Source organism: Cryptomeria japonica, unplaced genomic scaffold (genome assembly GCF_030272615.1).
Source record: "Cryptomeria japonica unplaced genomic scaffold, Sugi_1.0 HiC_scaffold_211, whole genome shotgun sequence".
Lineage (NCBI taxonomy): Eukaryota > Viridiplantae > Streptophyta > Pinopsida > Cupressales > Cupressaceae > Cryptomeria > Cryptomeria japonica.
Window position 1 is genome coordinate 215,001 of NW_026729033.1, and position 15,000 is coordinate 230,000.

Sequence of the window (15,000 nt, forward strand, 5' to 3'; positions counted from 1 at the left end):
ATGCGGCGGGAAGGCCCCGACGGCTAAACGGAAGAGGCTGCAGGGCCGCCTCGGAATGGTCCAAGCATCGGATGCGATTGGGACGACTACCAGTGCCAACCCCTTATCCCGCGATGCGTCCGATACACAGATAGTTCCAAGGCGGCCGAGGAGCCTCACCGCATATCAATCGGGGTGCGAGGCGAGGGATGGGGCGGGAAGGCCCCAACGGCTAGACGGAAGAGGCTTCAGGGCCACCTCGGAATGGTCCAAGCATCGGACGCGCTTGGGGCGACTGCCAGTGCCAACCCCTTATCCCGCGATGCGTCCGATACACAGATGGTTCCAAGGCGGCCGAGGAGCCTCACCGCATAGCAATCGGGGGTGCGAGGCGAGGGATGGGGCGGGAAGGCCCCAACGGCTAGACGGAAGAGGCTTCAGGGCCGCCTAGGAATGGTCCAAGCATCGGACACGCTTGGGGCGACTACCAGTGACAGCCCCCTATCCCGCGATGCGTCCGATACGAAGATGGTTCCAAGGCGGCCGAGGAGCCTCACCGCATAGCAATCGGGGTGCGAGGTGGGGGATGCGGCGAGATGGCCCCAACGGCTAGACGGAAGAGGCCACAGGGCCGCGTCGGAATAGTCCAAGCATCGGACGCGCTTGGGGCGACTACCAGTGACAACCCCTTATCCCGCGATGCGTCCGATACGAAGATAGTTCCAAGGCGGCCGAGGAGCCTCACCGCATAGCAATCGGGGTGCGAGGTGGGGGATGCGGCGAGATGGCCCCAACGGCTAGACGGAAGAGGCTGCAGGGCCGCCTCGGAATAGTCCAAGCATCGGACGCGCTTGGGGCCACTACCAGTGACAACCCCTTATCCCGCGATGCGTCCGATACGAAGATAGTTCCAAGGCGGCCGAAGAGCCTCACCGCATAGCAATCGGGGTGCGAGGTGGGGGATGCGGCGAGATGGCCCCAATGGCTAGACGGAAGAGGCCACAGGGCCGCCTCGGAATAGTCCAAGCATCGGACGCGCTTGGGGCGACTACCAGTGACAACCCCTTATCCCGCGATGCGTCCGATACGAAGATAGTTCCCAGGCGGCCGAGGAGCCTCACCGCATAGCAATCGGGGTGCGAGGCGAGGGATGCGGCGAGATGGCCCCAAAGGCTAGACGGAAGAGGCTGCAGGGCTGCCTCGGAATAGTCCAAGCATCGGACGCGCTTGGGGCGACTACCACTGCCAACCCCTTATCCCGCGATGCGTCCGATACACAGATAGTTCCGAGGCGGCCGAGGAGGTGGGGGATGCAGCGAGATGGCCCCAACGGCTAGACGGAAGAGGCTGCAGGGCCGCCTCGGAATAGTCCAAGCATCGGACGCGCTTGGGGCGACTACCAGTGACAACCCCTTATCCCGCGATGCGTCCGATACACAGATAGTTCCGAGGCGGCCAAGGAGCCTCACCGCATAGCAATCGTGGTGCGAGGTGGGGGATGCGGCGAGATGGCCCCAACGGCTAGACGGAAGAGGCTGCAGGGCCGCCTCGGAATGGTCCAAGCATCGGATGCGCTTGGGGCGACTACCACTGCCAACCCCTTATCCCGCGATGCGTCCGATACACAGATAGTTCCAAGGCGGCCGAGGAGCCTCACAGCATAGCAATCAGGGTGCGAGGCGAGGGATGCGGCGAGAAAGCCCCAACGGCTAGAGGGAAGAGGCTTCAGGTCCGCCTCGGAATGGTCCAAGCATCGGACGCGCTTGGGGCGACTACCAGTGACAACCCCTTATCCCGCGACGCGTCCGATACACAGATAGTTCCAAGGCGGCCGAGGAGCCTCACCGCATAGCAATCGGGGTGCGAGGCGAGGGATGCGGCGAGAAGGACCCAACGGCTACACGGAAGAGGCTTCGGGGCCGCCTCGGAATGGTCCAAGCATCGGACGCGCTTGGGGCGACTACCAGTGACAACCCCTTATCCCGCGACGCGTCCGATACACAGATAGTTCCAAGGCGGCCGAGGAGCCTCACCGCATAGCAATCGGGGTGCGAGGCGAGGGATGCGGCGAGAAGGACCCAACGGCTACACGGAAGAGGCTTCGGGGCCGCCTCGGAATGGTCCAAGCATCGGACGCGCTTGGGGCGACTACCAGTGACAACCCCTTATCCCGCGACGCGTCCGATACACAGATAGTTCCAAGGCGGCCGAGGAGCCTCACCGCATAGCAATCGGGGTGCGAGGCGAGGGATGCGGCGAGAAGGACCCAACGGCTAGACGGAAGAGGCTTCGGGTCCGCCTCGGAATGGTCCAAGCATCGGACGCGCTTGGGGCGACTACCAGTGACAACCCCTTATCCCGCGACGCGTCCGATACACAGATAGTTCCAAGGCGGCCGAGGAGCCTCACCGCATAGCAATCGGGGTGCGAGGCGAGGGATGCGGCGAGAAGGACCCAACGGCTAGACGGAAGAGGCTTCGGGTCCGCCTCGGAATGGTCCAAGCATCGGACGCGCTTGGGGCGACTACCAGTGACAACCCCTTATCCCGCGACGCGTCCGATACACAGATAGTTCCAAGGCGGCCGAGGAGCCTCACCGCATAGCAATCGGGGTGCGAGGCGAGGGATGCGGCGAGAAGGACCCAACGGCTAGACGGAAGAGGCTTCGGGTCCGCCTCGGAATGGTCCAAGCATCGGACGCGCTTGGGGCGACTACCAGTGACAACCCCTTATCCCGCGACGCGTCCGATACACAGATAGTTCCGAGGCGGCCGAGGAGCCTCACCGCATAGCAATCGGGGTGCGAGGCGAAGGATGCGGCGAGAAGGACCCAACGGCTAGACGGAAGAGGCTTCGGGTCCGCCTCGGAATGGTCCAAGCATCGGACGCGCTTGGGGCGACTACCAGTGACAACCCCTTATCCCGCGACGCGTCCGATACACAGATAGTTCCAAGGCGGCCGAGGAGCCTCACCGCATAGCAATCGGGGTGCGAGGCGAGGGATGCGGCGAGAAGGACCCAACGGCTAGACGGAAGAGGCTTCAGGGCCGCCTCGGAATGGTCCAAGCATCGAACGCGCTTGGGGCGACTACCAGTGACAACCCCTTATCCCGCGACGCGTCCGATACACAGATAGTTCCGAGGCGGCCGAGGAGCCTCACCGCATAGCAATCGGGGTGCGAGGCGAGGGATGCGGCGAGAAGGACCCAACGGCTAGACGGAAGAGGCTTCAGGGCCGCCTCGGAATGGTCCAAGCATCGGACGCGCTTGGGGCGACTACCAGTGACAACCCCTTATCCCGCGACGCGTCCGATACACAGATAGTTCCGAGGCGGCCGAGGAGCCTCACCGCATAGCAATCGGGGTGCGAGGCGAGGGATGCGGCGAGAAGGACCCAACGGCTAGACGGAAGAGGCTTCAGGGCCGCCTCGGAATGGTCCAAGCATCGGACGCGCTTGGGGCGACTACCAATGACAACCCCTTATCCCGCGACGCGTCCGATACACAGATAGTTCCGAGGCGGCCGAGGAGCCTCACCGCATAGCAATCGGGGTGCGAGGCGAGGGATGCGGCGAGAAGGACCCAACGGCTAGACGGAAGAGGCTTCAGGGCCGCCTCGGAATGGTCCAAGCATCGGACGCGCTTGGGGCGACTACCAGTGACAACCCCTTATCCCGCGACGCGTCCGATACACAGATAGTTCCGAGGCGGCCGAGGAGCCTCACCGCATAGCAATCGGGGTGCGAGGCGAGGGATGCGGCGAGAAGGACCCAACGGCTAGACGGAAGAGGCTTCAGGGCCGCCTCGGAATGGTCCAAGCATCGGACGCGCTTGGGGCGACTACCGTTGCCAACCCCTTATCCCGCGATGCGTCTGATACACAGATAGTTCCGAGGCGGCCGAGGAGCCTCACCGCATAGCAATCGGGTTGCGAGGCAGATTATTGGGAAGGGAACCCCCTGGGATGCGGCTCAAGCAGTGCCCAAAGGGACTGGAATGCGGAATCACATCGAGAGACCCAAATGCTATACGAGGGCTCAAATCGAATTATCGATTTGGCCACGACATGGACGCATCGGAACGACTACCTTTGCCGAACCACTCGCAATTGCATCCATACCGAAACCAATAGACATTTCCGTTAGAGCCCTCGCATAGCATTCGGGAATCTCGCATGCCCCTCTAAATCGACCAATGCTGGCGCTCAATGAAAATCCGAGCGCTACCACCGTTCGAGCGCCAGCATTGGTCGAGTTAGAGGGGCACGGGGGAGAATGCTCCAGTCAACACCTCCCCTATATAAGTTATTTGTCCGATTCTCGCACAACCGTAGTCTGCCTCGTCGAATCAAACAACGGTCCCAGATTCCGACTTCCGTTCCGTAGAGACCCAAAAGCTAGATGGAGGCTCGCAAGAAAGAGAGTCGGCGCATAGCAATCGGGTTTCTCGAACGTTTAGGGACCGAGCTCACTTGCGGATAGGGCAAAATCCGCCAAGCAACCCAAAAGCTAGACGGGGGCTCGAATCGAATCGCCTAGGCGGCCACAACAACGACGTGTTGGATCGACTACCAGTGCCAAACCATTCAGCAAGACTAGTCTGTGTCGAGGCCGGATAGAGATTCTCAGAGAGCGCCCGCATAGCATTTAGGAGACCTGCCGCGTCCCTCACACTCGACAAATGGTGGTGCACGTTTATAAATCCGAGCGATCCCAACCCTTTCAAGCACCAACATCGGTCGAGATAGAGGGGCACGGAGGGGGCTGCGTGAGACAACACAGTCCCCTATATAAGTTATTTGTCCGATTCTCACACATCCGAAGAATGGTCATCAAATCGGACAACAGCCCAAACTTCCGACTTCCGTCCCAGAAAGCCCAAGAGCTATCTAAAACGTTCATGGCCGGAACTCGATCGCGGCTATACCAGTCCGCCAAGCAACCCAAAAGCTAGACTGGAGCTCTAGTCGAATCACCTCTGTGGCCATTGCAAGGACGTGTTGGAGCGACTACCATTGCCGAACCATTCCGCAGGTCGAGTCCATACCAAGGCCGCATAGAGATTCACGATGAGCTCCTGCATAGCAATCAGGAGACTTGCCGTGTCCATCACAATCGATAAATCCTGGTGCAAGATTTTTGCATCCGAGCGCTCCAACCAGTCGAGCACCAGCATCAATCGACATAAACGGGCACGGGGGGAGGATGCTCGAGAACACTACCTCCCCTATATAAGTTATTTGTCCGATTCTCAAGCAGCCGAAGTCTGGTCATCGAATCGGGTCAAAGACCACAACTTCCGACTTTACCCACAATGCAAGTCATCGAATCGAACATCGGCCCCCGAGTCGGACTCCATGCGTATGTCAGGTCATCGGACCCAAATTCCGCCTTCCTGCGCATGGCGGGCCATCAATATCAACTCGGTCATCGGACCCAAACTCCGCCTTTTTGCGTATGGCACGCCTTCAAATCGGTCATCGGACCCAAATTCCGCCTTCCTGTGCATGGCGGGCCATCAACATCAACTCGGTCATCGGACCCAAATTCCGCCTTTCTGCGCATGGCACGCCATCAACTCGGTCATCGGACCCAAATTCCGCCTTCCTGCGCATGGCAGGTCATCGGACACAAATTCAGACCTCGCCAATATGCCTACGTATCGAATCGGTCATCGGACCCAACTTCCGACTTCATCCATACTGTAGGGTCTTTGAGGTTGGCGCGGTGCGCTCAACCCAGGGAGTCGACCCATCGAAGCATACACCTCCCCTATATAAGCTATTTGTCCGATTCCCACACCTGTGTAGTTTGCACCTCTGACCAGGACATCGACCCCAACTTCCGAACTCGACTGCAACGACGGCACCAGCGCCTTGGTGCGCACCTTGCGACGCACAGTCCCAACATTCGCCTTCCTGCACATGGCAGGTCATCGGACCCAAATTCCGACCTCGCGAGTATGCCTACATATCGAATCGGTCATCGGACCCAACTTCCGACTTCATCCATACCGTAGGGTCTTTGAGGTTGGCGCGGTGCGCTCAACCCGGGGAGTCGACCCAACGAAGCATACACCTCCCCTATATAAGCTATTTGTCCGATTCCCACACCTGTGTAGTTTGCACCTCCGATCAAGACATCGACCCCAACTTCCGAACTCGCCTCCAACGACCGAACCAGCGCCTTGGTGCGCACCTTGCAACGCACAGTGCCAACATTCGCCTTCCTGCACGTGGCAGGTCATCGGACCCAAATTCCGACCTCGCGAGTATGCCTACATATCGAATCGGTCATCGGACCCAACTTCCGACTTCATCCATACCGTAGGGTCTTTGAGGTTGGCGCGGTGCGCTCAACCCGGGGAGTCGACCCAACGAAGCATACACCTCCCCTATATAAGCTATTTGTCCGATTCCCACACCTGTGTAGCTTGCACCTCCGATCAGGACATCGACCCCAACTTCCGAACTCGACTAAAAAGACCGCACCAGCGCCTTGGTGTGCACCTTGCAACGCACAGTGTCAACATTCGCCTTCCTGCACATGGCAGGTCATCGGACCCAAATTCCGACCTCATGAGCATACCTACTAATCGAATCGGTCATCGGACCCAACTTCCGACTTCATCCATACCGTAGGGTCTTTGAGGTTGGCGCGGTGCGCTCAACCTGGGGAGTCGACCCATCGAAGCATACACCTCCCCTATATAAGCTATTTGTCCGATTCCGACACCTGTGTAGTTTGCACCTCCGCTCAGGACATCGACCCCAACTTCCGAACTCGCCTGCAACGACCGAACCAGCGCCTTGGTGCGCACCAAAAGTGCGCACTTTTGGAGGGCACTTTTGTGCGCTCCAAAGGTGCGCACTTTTGGAGGGCACTTTTCTGCGCTCCAAAGGTGCGCACTTTTGGAGGGCACTTTTTGGAGGGCACTTTTCTGCGCTCCAAAGGTGCGCACTTTTGGAGGGCACTTTTTGGAGGGCACTTTTCTGCGCTCCAAAGGTGCGCACTTTTGGAGGGCACTTTTTGGAGGGCACTTTTCTGCGCTCCAAAGGTGCGCACTTTTGGAGGGCACTTTTTGGAGGGCACTTTTCTGCGCTCCAAAGGTGCGCACTTTTGGAGGGCACTTTTTGGAGGGCACTTTTCTGCGCTCCAAAGGTGCGCACTTTTGGAGGGCACTTTTTGGAGGGCACTTTTCTGCGCTCCAAAGGTGCGCACTTTTGGAGGGCACTTTTTGGAGGGCACTTTTCTGCGCTCCAAAGGTGCGCACTTTTGGAGGGCACTTTTTGGAGGGCACTTTTCTGCGCTCCAAAGGTGCGCACTTTTGGAGGGCACTTTTTGGAGGGCACTTTTCTGCGCTCCAAAGGTGCGCACTTTTGGAGGGCACTTTTGTGCACTCCAAAGGTGCGCACTTTTGGAGGGCACTTTTCCTGTGCTCCAAAGGTGCACACCTAGGTGAGCACCTTCGACCACACCTTGTAGCACACCAAACTCTGACTTTCGACTTCATCCGCAATGCAGGGTCTTTGAGGTTGGCGCAATGCGCACAACCAGGGGAGTCGACCCATCAAACCCAACACCTCCCCTATATAAGCTATTTGTCTGATTCTCATACATGCGTAGCCTGCAGGAGCAATTAGGACATCGACCCCAACTTTCGGCTTCTAAACGAAAACAAGGTCTTTGAGGTTGGTGTAATGCGAACAACTAGGGGAGTCAACCCATCAAACCCAACACCTCCCCTATATAAGCTATTTGTCTGATTCTCATACATGTGTAGTCTACAGGAGCAATTAGGACATCGACCCCAACTTTTGACTTCTTAACGAAAACAAGGTCTTTGAGGTTGACGTAATGCGCACAACCAGGGGAGTCGACCCATCAAACCCAACACCTCCCCTATATAAGCTATTTGTCCGATTCTCATACATGTGTAGCCTGCAGGAGCCATTAGGACATTGACCCCAACTTTTGACTTCTTAACGAAAACAAGGTCTTTGAGGTTGGCGTAATGCGCACAACCAAGGGAGTTGACCCATCAAACCCAACACCTCCCCTATATAAGCTATTTGTCTGATTCTCATACATGTGTAGCCTGCAACAACGATTAGGACATCCACCCCAACTTCTGAATTCGTCTGCGTTGACCGCACCAAAGGTGCACGCCTTGGTGCTCACCAAAATCCGACTTCCGACTTCTTCTGCTATGCGGGGTCTTTGAGGTTGGCGCAGTGCGCACAACCAGGGGAGTCAACCCACCGAATGCAACACCTCCCCTATATAAGCTATTTGTCTGATTCTCATACATGCGTAGACTGCAGCAATGATTAGGACATCCACCCCAACTTTTGACTTCTTAAACAAGACAGGGTCTTTGAAGTTGGTGCAGTGCACACAACCAGGGGAGTCGACCCATCAAACGCAACACCTCCCCTATATAAAGCTATTTGTCCGATTCTCATACGTGTAGTCTGCAGCAGCGATTAGGACATCGACCCCAACTTCCGAATTCGTTTGCATTGACCGCACCAAAGGTGCACGCCTTGGTGTGCACCCTGGAGTGCACTTTGGTGCTCACCTCGGTGCACACTTTGGTGTGCACCTCGGTGTGCACCAAAGGTGCGCACCTTGGAGCGCACCAAAGGTGTACACTTTGGAGCGCACCACATAGGGTCTTTGAGAGGTTGGCGCAGTGCGCACACCAAGGTGGGTGTTGAGGTGCGTGCCGAGGTGGGTGGGTGCTAGGGTGCGCTCCATGGTGGGTGCCAGGGTGGGTGCGTGCTAGGGTGGATTCCAAAGAGGGTCATAGGGTGGGTGCCAAGGTGGGTTGGTGATATAGTGGGTTCAAAGGTGGGTACTAGGGTGGGTTCCAAGGTGGGTCACAAGTTGGGTGCCAGGATGCGTGGGTGTTAGGTTGGGTGCCAAGGTGGGCTCCTGCGTGGGTGGGTGCTAGGGTGGGTTTCAAGGTGGACGCGAGGGCGGGTGCCAAGGTGGGTAACAAGTTGGGTGTTAGGATGGGTGAGTGCTAGAGTGGGTGCCAAGGTGGGTGGGTGCTAAGGTGGATGCCAAGGTGGTTCACAGGGTGGGTGGGTTCTAGGGTGAGTTCCAAGGTGGGTCACAGGTTCAGTGCTAGGGTGGGTGTCAAGGCGGGTGTCGAGGTGCCTGGGTGCTAGGGTGTGGATGCCAATGTGGGTCATAGGGTGGGTACTAGGGTGGGCTGCAATGTGGGTGCCAAGGTGGGTAACATGCTCGGTGGGTTCTAAATTGGGTGCCAGGGTGGGTGTGCACCCACCTTGCCCGAGGTGGGTGCCAAGGTGCCAGTGTGGGTGGGTGCTAAGGTGGATGCCAAGGTGGGTGAGAAGGTGGGTGATAGGTTGAGTGGTAGGATGGGTGGGTGCCAAGATGGGTCACAGGGTGGGTGCAAGGGTGGGTAGGTGCTAGGGTTGGTGTCAGGGTGGGTGGGTGCTAGGTTGGGTTCCAAGGTGGGTGCGAGGGTGAGTGTCAAGGTGGGTCACAGGTTAGGTGCTAGGATGGGTGAGTGCTAGGGTGCAAAGGTGCCAGGGTGGGTGCTAGGATGGGTCGATGCTAGGGTGAGTGGCAAGGTGGGTCCACAAGTGTCAAGGTGGGTGCCGAGGTGGGTGCCAAGTCGGCGACTGCTATGGTGGATGCCAAGGTGGGTCACGGGGTGGGTGCCAAGTTGCTAGGTTGGGTTCCAAGGTGGGTGCCAACGTGGGTGCTAGGGTGCGTGGGTTAAAGGGTGTGTCACAACGTGGGTGCCAGGATGGGTGCGCACCCACACTGGCCAAGACGGGTGCGGGTGCAAGGTTGGGTTCCAAGCCCGGTCACAGGCTGGGTGCTAGGATGGGTGGGTGCCAAGGTGGGCACCAGGGTGGGTGCACCCACCCTGGCCAAGGTGGGTCACGGGGTGGGTCCTAGGGTGGGTAACGGGGTGGGTACTAAGGTGCGTGCCAAGGTGGGTCATAGGGTGGGTGCCAAGGTGGGCACCAGGGTGGGTGTGCACCAACCCTAGCCAGGGTAGGTCACGGGGTGGTTGTCGGGGTGGGCGTCAAGGAGCCAAGGTGGGTGGCAAGTAGCCAAGTTGCGTGCCAAGGTGGGTGTCGGGGTGGGTGCCAAGGATCCAAGGTGGGTGCCAAGGAACCAAGGTGGGTGTCTGGGTGGGTGCCGAGGTGGGAGCCAGGGTGGGTCCCAAGGTGAGTGCAAAGGTGGGTGCCAGGGTCAAGGTGAGTGCCAATGTGGGTTCCAAGGTGCCAGGGTCAGGGTGAGTGCCAATGTGGGTTCAAAGGTGCTAAGTTGGGTGCGAGGTTGGGTGCGAGGGTGGGTGGGTGCCAAGGTGTGCTAGGTGGAAGCCCGGGTGGGTCGGCATCCCATGGGTGTCGAGTTGGGTGCCTGATGGGTGCTTCTTGTCAAGTTTTAGTCGTCGGGACTCATTTCGAGCCTTAGAGGTCGTTTCTTGTCCGGTTGCCCTGTCTTCGACCTGGGAACCCAATTTTGGTCCTCGGGTCCCATTTTTTTTTGTCTCGCATCCCACTTTTGGCCTGTGGCCTTTTCGGGGTCGATTCTCGTTTTGGGCATCAGAGCATGTTTCTTCTCCTAAAACCCAATATTTGTTTATTAAGTCTCGGAACACATTTTTGTTCTCGTGGACCCATCATGGGTCTTGGAACGCATTTGTGGTCCTTGGGTCCCATTTTGCATCCCGAAACTTGTGTTTTGGTGCTTGATCCCTATTTTGGGTGCCCACCTTGCACCAAGTGCGCACCCGGGGCAAACCGAGCGCCTTGGTGCACCGGGGCAAGATCGAGCGTGCACCCGAGGCGCCCCGAACATGCACCAAGGTGCACTCGGCCCACATGTGAGCGCAGGTCGTTGCGCCCGAGGTGGTGTGTGGGCACCGCGTTGCAGACGGGACACTGCACGCACACGACGCCCCCTCCAGGTGCACGCACGTAGGCCGGGCCGGGTGCACACCCGACGCCCTAGCAAGGTGCGCGCACCCGGGCAGGGCTCACACTTGGCGAACGGGGCGCACTTCGCGAGGGAGGGTGTGCACCTCGACGGGGGTGGGTGGCCGGGGTGGATTCGCACGTGGGTCGCGGTTTGCTAAGTACACACTGCGACAAGCTCATAACGGGTGCGATCATACCAGCATTAGTGCACCGGATCCCATCAGAACTCCGCAGTTAAGCGCGCTTGGGCCGGAGTAGTACTGGGATGGGTGACCTCCCGGGAAGTCCCGGTGTTGCACCCTTTTTTAGTTTTTCGCCGGGCGTCGCAATGCTATTTGAATAAACCTTTTGCCCGTTTGCGTTCTCGTCGGGGCCGGGCCGGGCCGGGGTGCGCTGCCCGCACTACCGCGCGCGCGGGGGGCGACACCGAGCGCGCACCCGAGGCACCCCGAGCACACAGGCCACGGTGCAACCCGGGCGTTGTGCGCGCACCCCGGTGCGCCCGAGGTGCTGCGCGCGCACCCAGGTGAAATCGGTGTGCACCTCGGCCAGTGCGCGCTCGGTCGAGTCGCGCACGTTGGCCAAGGTGCACGGTGATGTTTCTTACTCTAAGGTTCCGCACCAGACGCCCGGGACAGGTGAGCGAAGCTGGGCGGGGCCGGGTGCGCGGCCGGGGCAGGTGCACGCAGCTGGAGAGAGCTTTGGAGCACACTTCGGAGCGCACCAATGATGCGCTCCATTCAAAAGTTTCCTGAAAAGGCAAAAAAAGTTGAGATTATAGAATTTCCCACTTGATGAGAGATTGTAAAAAAAAAAAATTTAAAATGAAGGAAACGCGGGTGCCAAGGTGTGCGCAGCCCAGCCAAGGTGTGCGCACCAAGGCGCCCACCCTGGCGAAGGTGCACGCAAGGTGCGCACCCGAGGCAAACCGGACAATTAACCCAACTTTCGACTTCGCGCGCACCTTGGAGCGCACTTCGGAGCGCTCCTTGGTGCGCACCAATCTTGGGCACCTCGGAGTGCACCATGGCGCCCACCAAGGTGCGCACCCGGGGCAAACCGAGCTCCGACTTCGTGCGCACCTTGGAGCGCACGAAAGGTGCGCACCATGGCGCCCACCAAGGTGCGCAGCCCAGCCAAGGCGTGCGCATCAAGGTGCGCACCCTGGCGAAGGTGCGCACCCGGGGCAAACCGAGCTCCGACTTCGTGCGCACCTTGGAGCGCACAAAAGGTGCGCAACCCAGCCAAGGTGTGCGCACCCCGGTCAAACCGAGCTCCGAATCGTGCGCACCAGAGGTGCACGCCATCGTGCGCACCTTGGAGCACACTTCGGAGCCCTCCTTGGTGCGCGCCGATGTTGCGCACCTCGGAGCGCACCCGGGGAAAACAATGCAATTAACCCGACTTTCGACTTCGTGGGCACCTCGGAGCGCTCTCGGGTTCGCACCTCGGAGCACACCGAGGTGCGCACCTTTGATGCGCTGCCTTCACCAATTTCCAGAAAAGGCAAGAAAACATTGAGAAGGTGTGCGCACCGAGGTGCCCACCCTGGCGAAGGTGCACGCGAGGTGCGCACCCGGGGCAAACCGGGCTCCGACTTCGTGCACGCCGCACCTTGGAGCACACTTCGGAGCGCTCCTTGGTGCGCACCAGGGCGCGCAACCCAGCCGAGGTGCCCACCCCGGCGAAGGTGCACGCGAGGTGCGCACCCGGGGCAAACCGGGCTCCGACTTCGTGCACGCCATGGTGCCCACCGCGGCGAAGGTGCACGCGAGGTGCGCACCCGGGGCAAACCGGGCTCCGACTTCGTGCACGCCGCACCTTGGAGCACACTTCGGAGCGCTCCTTGGTGCGCACCATGGTGCCCACCAGGGCGCGCAACCCCGCCGAAGGTGCACGCGAGGTGCGCACCCGGGGCAAACCGGGCTCCGACTTCGTGCACGCCGCACCTTGGAGCACACTTCGGAGCGCTCCTTGGTGCGCACCATGGTGCCCACCAGGGCGCGCAACCCCGCCGAAGGTGCACGCGAGGTGCGCACCCGGGGCAAACCGGGCTCCGACTTCGTGCACGCCATGGTGCGCACCGCGGCGAAGGTGCGCACCCGGGGCAAACCGGGCTCCGACTTCGTGCACGCCGCACCTTGGAGCACACTTCGGAGCGCTCCTTGGTGCGCACCAGGGCGCGCAACCCAGCCGAGGTGCCCACCCCGGCGAAGGTGCACGCGAGGTGCGTACCCGGGGCAAACCGGGCTCCGACTTCGTGCACGCCGCACCTTGGAGCACACTTCGGAGCGCTCCTTGGTGCGCACCATGGTGCCCACCAGGCCGCGCAACCCAGCCAAGGTGTGCGCACCAAGGTGCACGCGAGGTGCGCACCCGGGGCAAACCGGGGTCCGACTTCGTGCACGCCGCACCTTGGAGCACACATCGGGGCGCTCCCGGGTTCGCACCGGCGTTGCGCACCGTGGTGGGCACCTCGGAGCACACCAAGGTGGGCAGCGAGGTGCGCACCTTTGATGCGATGCCTTCACTAATTTCCATAAAAGGCAAAAAAAAAACGAGATTTTAAAATTTCCGTTTTGAAAGATAGTGAGAAAAAGGGAATGCTGGTGCCATCTTGAGCCCGCCCTGGTGCGCAGCCCAGCCAAGGTGTGCGCACCAAGGTGCCCACCCTGGCGAAGGTGCGCGCCCGGGCAATTAACCCAACTTCCAACTTCGCGCGCGCCAGGGTGGGAGCGCACCCAACAACCGGGCCTGGGAAGAGCCAATGCGAGAAACCCCACCAAACGCTCTGACAAAAAAAGAGGGGGCGCTCCAGTAACCCCGCTTCGGAGCGCACCCTGGGCAAACCCAGCCAAGGTGCCCACCCCGGCCAAGGTGCAGGCGAGGTGCGCACCCGGGGCAAACCGGGCTCCGACAACGTGCACGCCGCACCTTGGAGCACACTTCGTAGCGCTCCCGGGTGCGCACCTCAGAGCACACCAAGGTGGGCAGCGAGGTGCGCACCTTTGATGCGCTGCCTTCACTAATTTCCAGAAAAGGCAAAAAAAAAAGGAGATTTTAAAATTTCCGTTTTGAAAGATAGTGAAAAAAACGGAACGCGCGTGCCATCTTGAGCCCGCCCTGGTGCGCAGCCCAGGTAAGGTGCCCACCCTGGCAAAGGTGCGCACCCGGGCAATTAACCCTACTTCCGACTTCGTGCGCGCCAGGGTGGCAACCGGGCCTCGGAAGAGCCAATGCGAGAAACCCCACCAAACGCTCCGACAAAAAAAGAGGCGGCGCTCCAATAACCCCGCTTCGGAGCGCAGCCGGGGCAAACCCAGCCAAGGTGCCCACCCCGACGAAGGTGCACGCGAGGTGCGCACCCGGGGCAAACCGGGCTCCGACAACGTGCACGCAGCACCTTGGAGCACACTTCGAAGCACTCCCGGGTGCCCACCGGCGTTGCGCACCGTGGTGGGCAGCGAGGTGCGCACCTTTGATGCGCTGCCTTCACTAATTTCCAGAAAAAGGCAAACAAAAATGAGATTTTAAAATTTCCGTTTTGAAAGATAGTGAAAAAAAAGGAACGCGGGTGCCATCTTGAGCCCGCCCTGGTGCGCAGCCCAGGCAAGGCATGCGCACCAAGGTGCCCACCCGAGGTGCACACCCGGGGCAAACCGGGCTCCGACTTCGTGCAGGCCGCACCTTGGAGCACACTTCGGAGCGCTCCTTGGTGCGCACCATGGTGCCCACCAGGGCGCGCAACCCAGCCAAGGTCTGCACACCAAGGTGCCCACCCCGGCGAAGGTGCACGCGAGGTGCGCACCCGGGGCAAACCGGGCTCCGACTTCGTGCACGCCATGGTGCCCACCGCGGCGAAGGTGCACGCGAGGTGCGCACCCGGGGCAAACCGGGCTCCGACTTCGTGCACGCCGCACCTTGGAGCACACTTCGGAGCGCTCCTTGGTGCGCACCATGGTGCCCACCAGGGCGCGCAACCCAGCCAAGGTGTGCGCACCAAGGTGCACGCGAGGTGCGCACCCGGGGCAAACCGGGGTCCGACTTCGTGC

At 60.1% G+C, this 15,000-nt stretch overlaps 1 non-coding gene across 1 annotated transcript; it reads left to right on the forward strand.

Annotated features, from left to right (window-relative positions):
* Positions 1–11,131: 11,131 nt before the first annotated feature.
* Positions 11,132–11,250, forward strand: LOC131868630 (5S ribosomal RNA). The gene has a single exon (XR_009367077.1). It is a non-coding gene; the product is annotated as a 5S ribosomal RNA (ribosomal RNA).
* Positions 11,251–15,000: the final 3,750 nt, after the last annotated feature.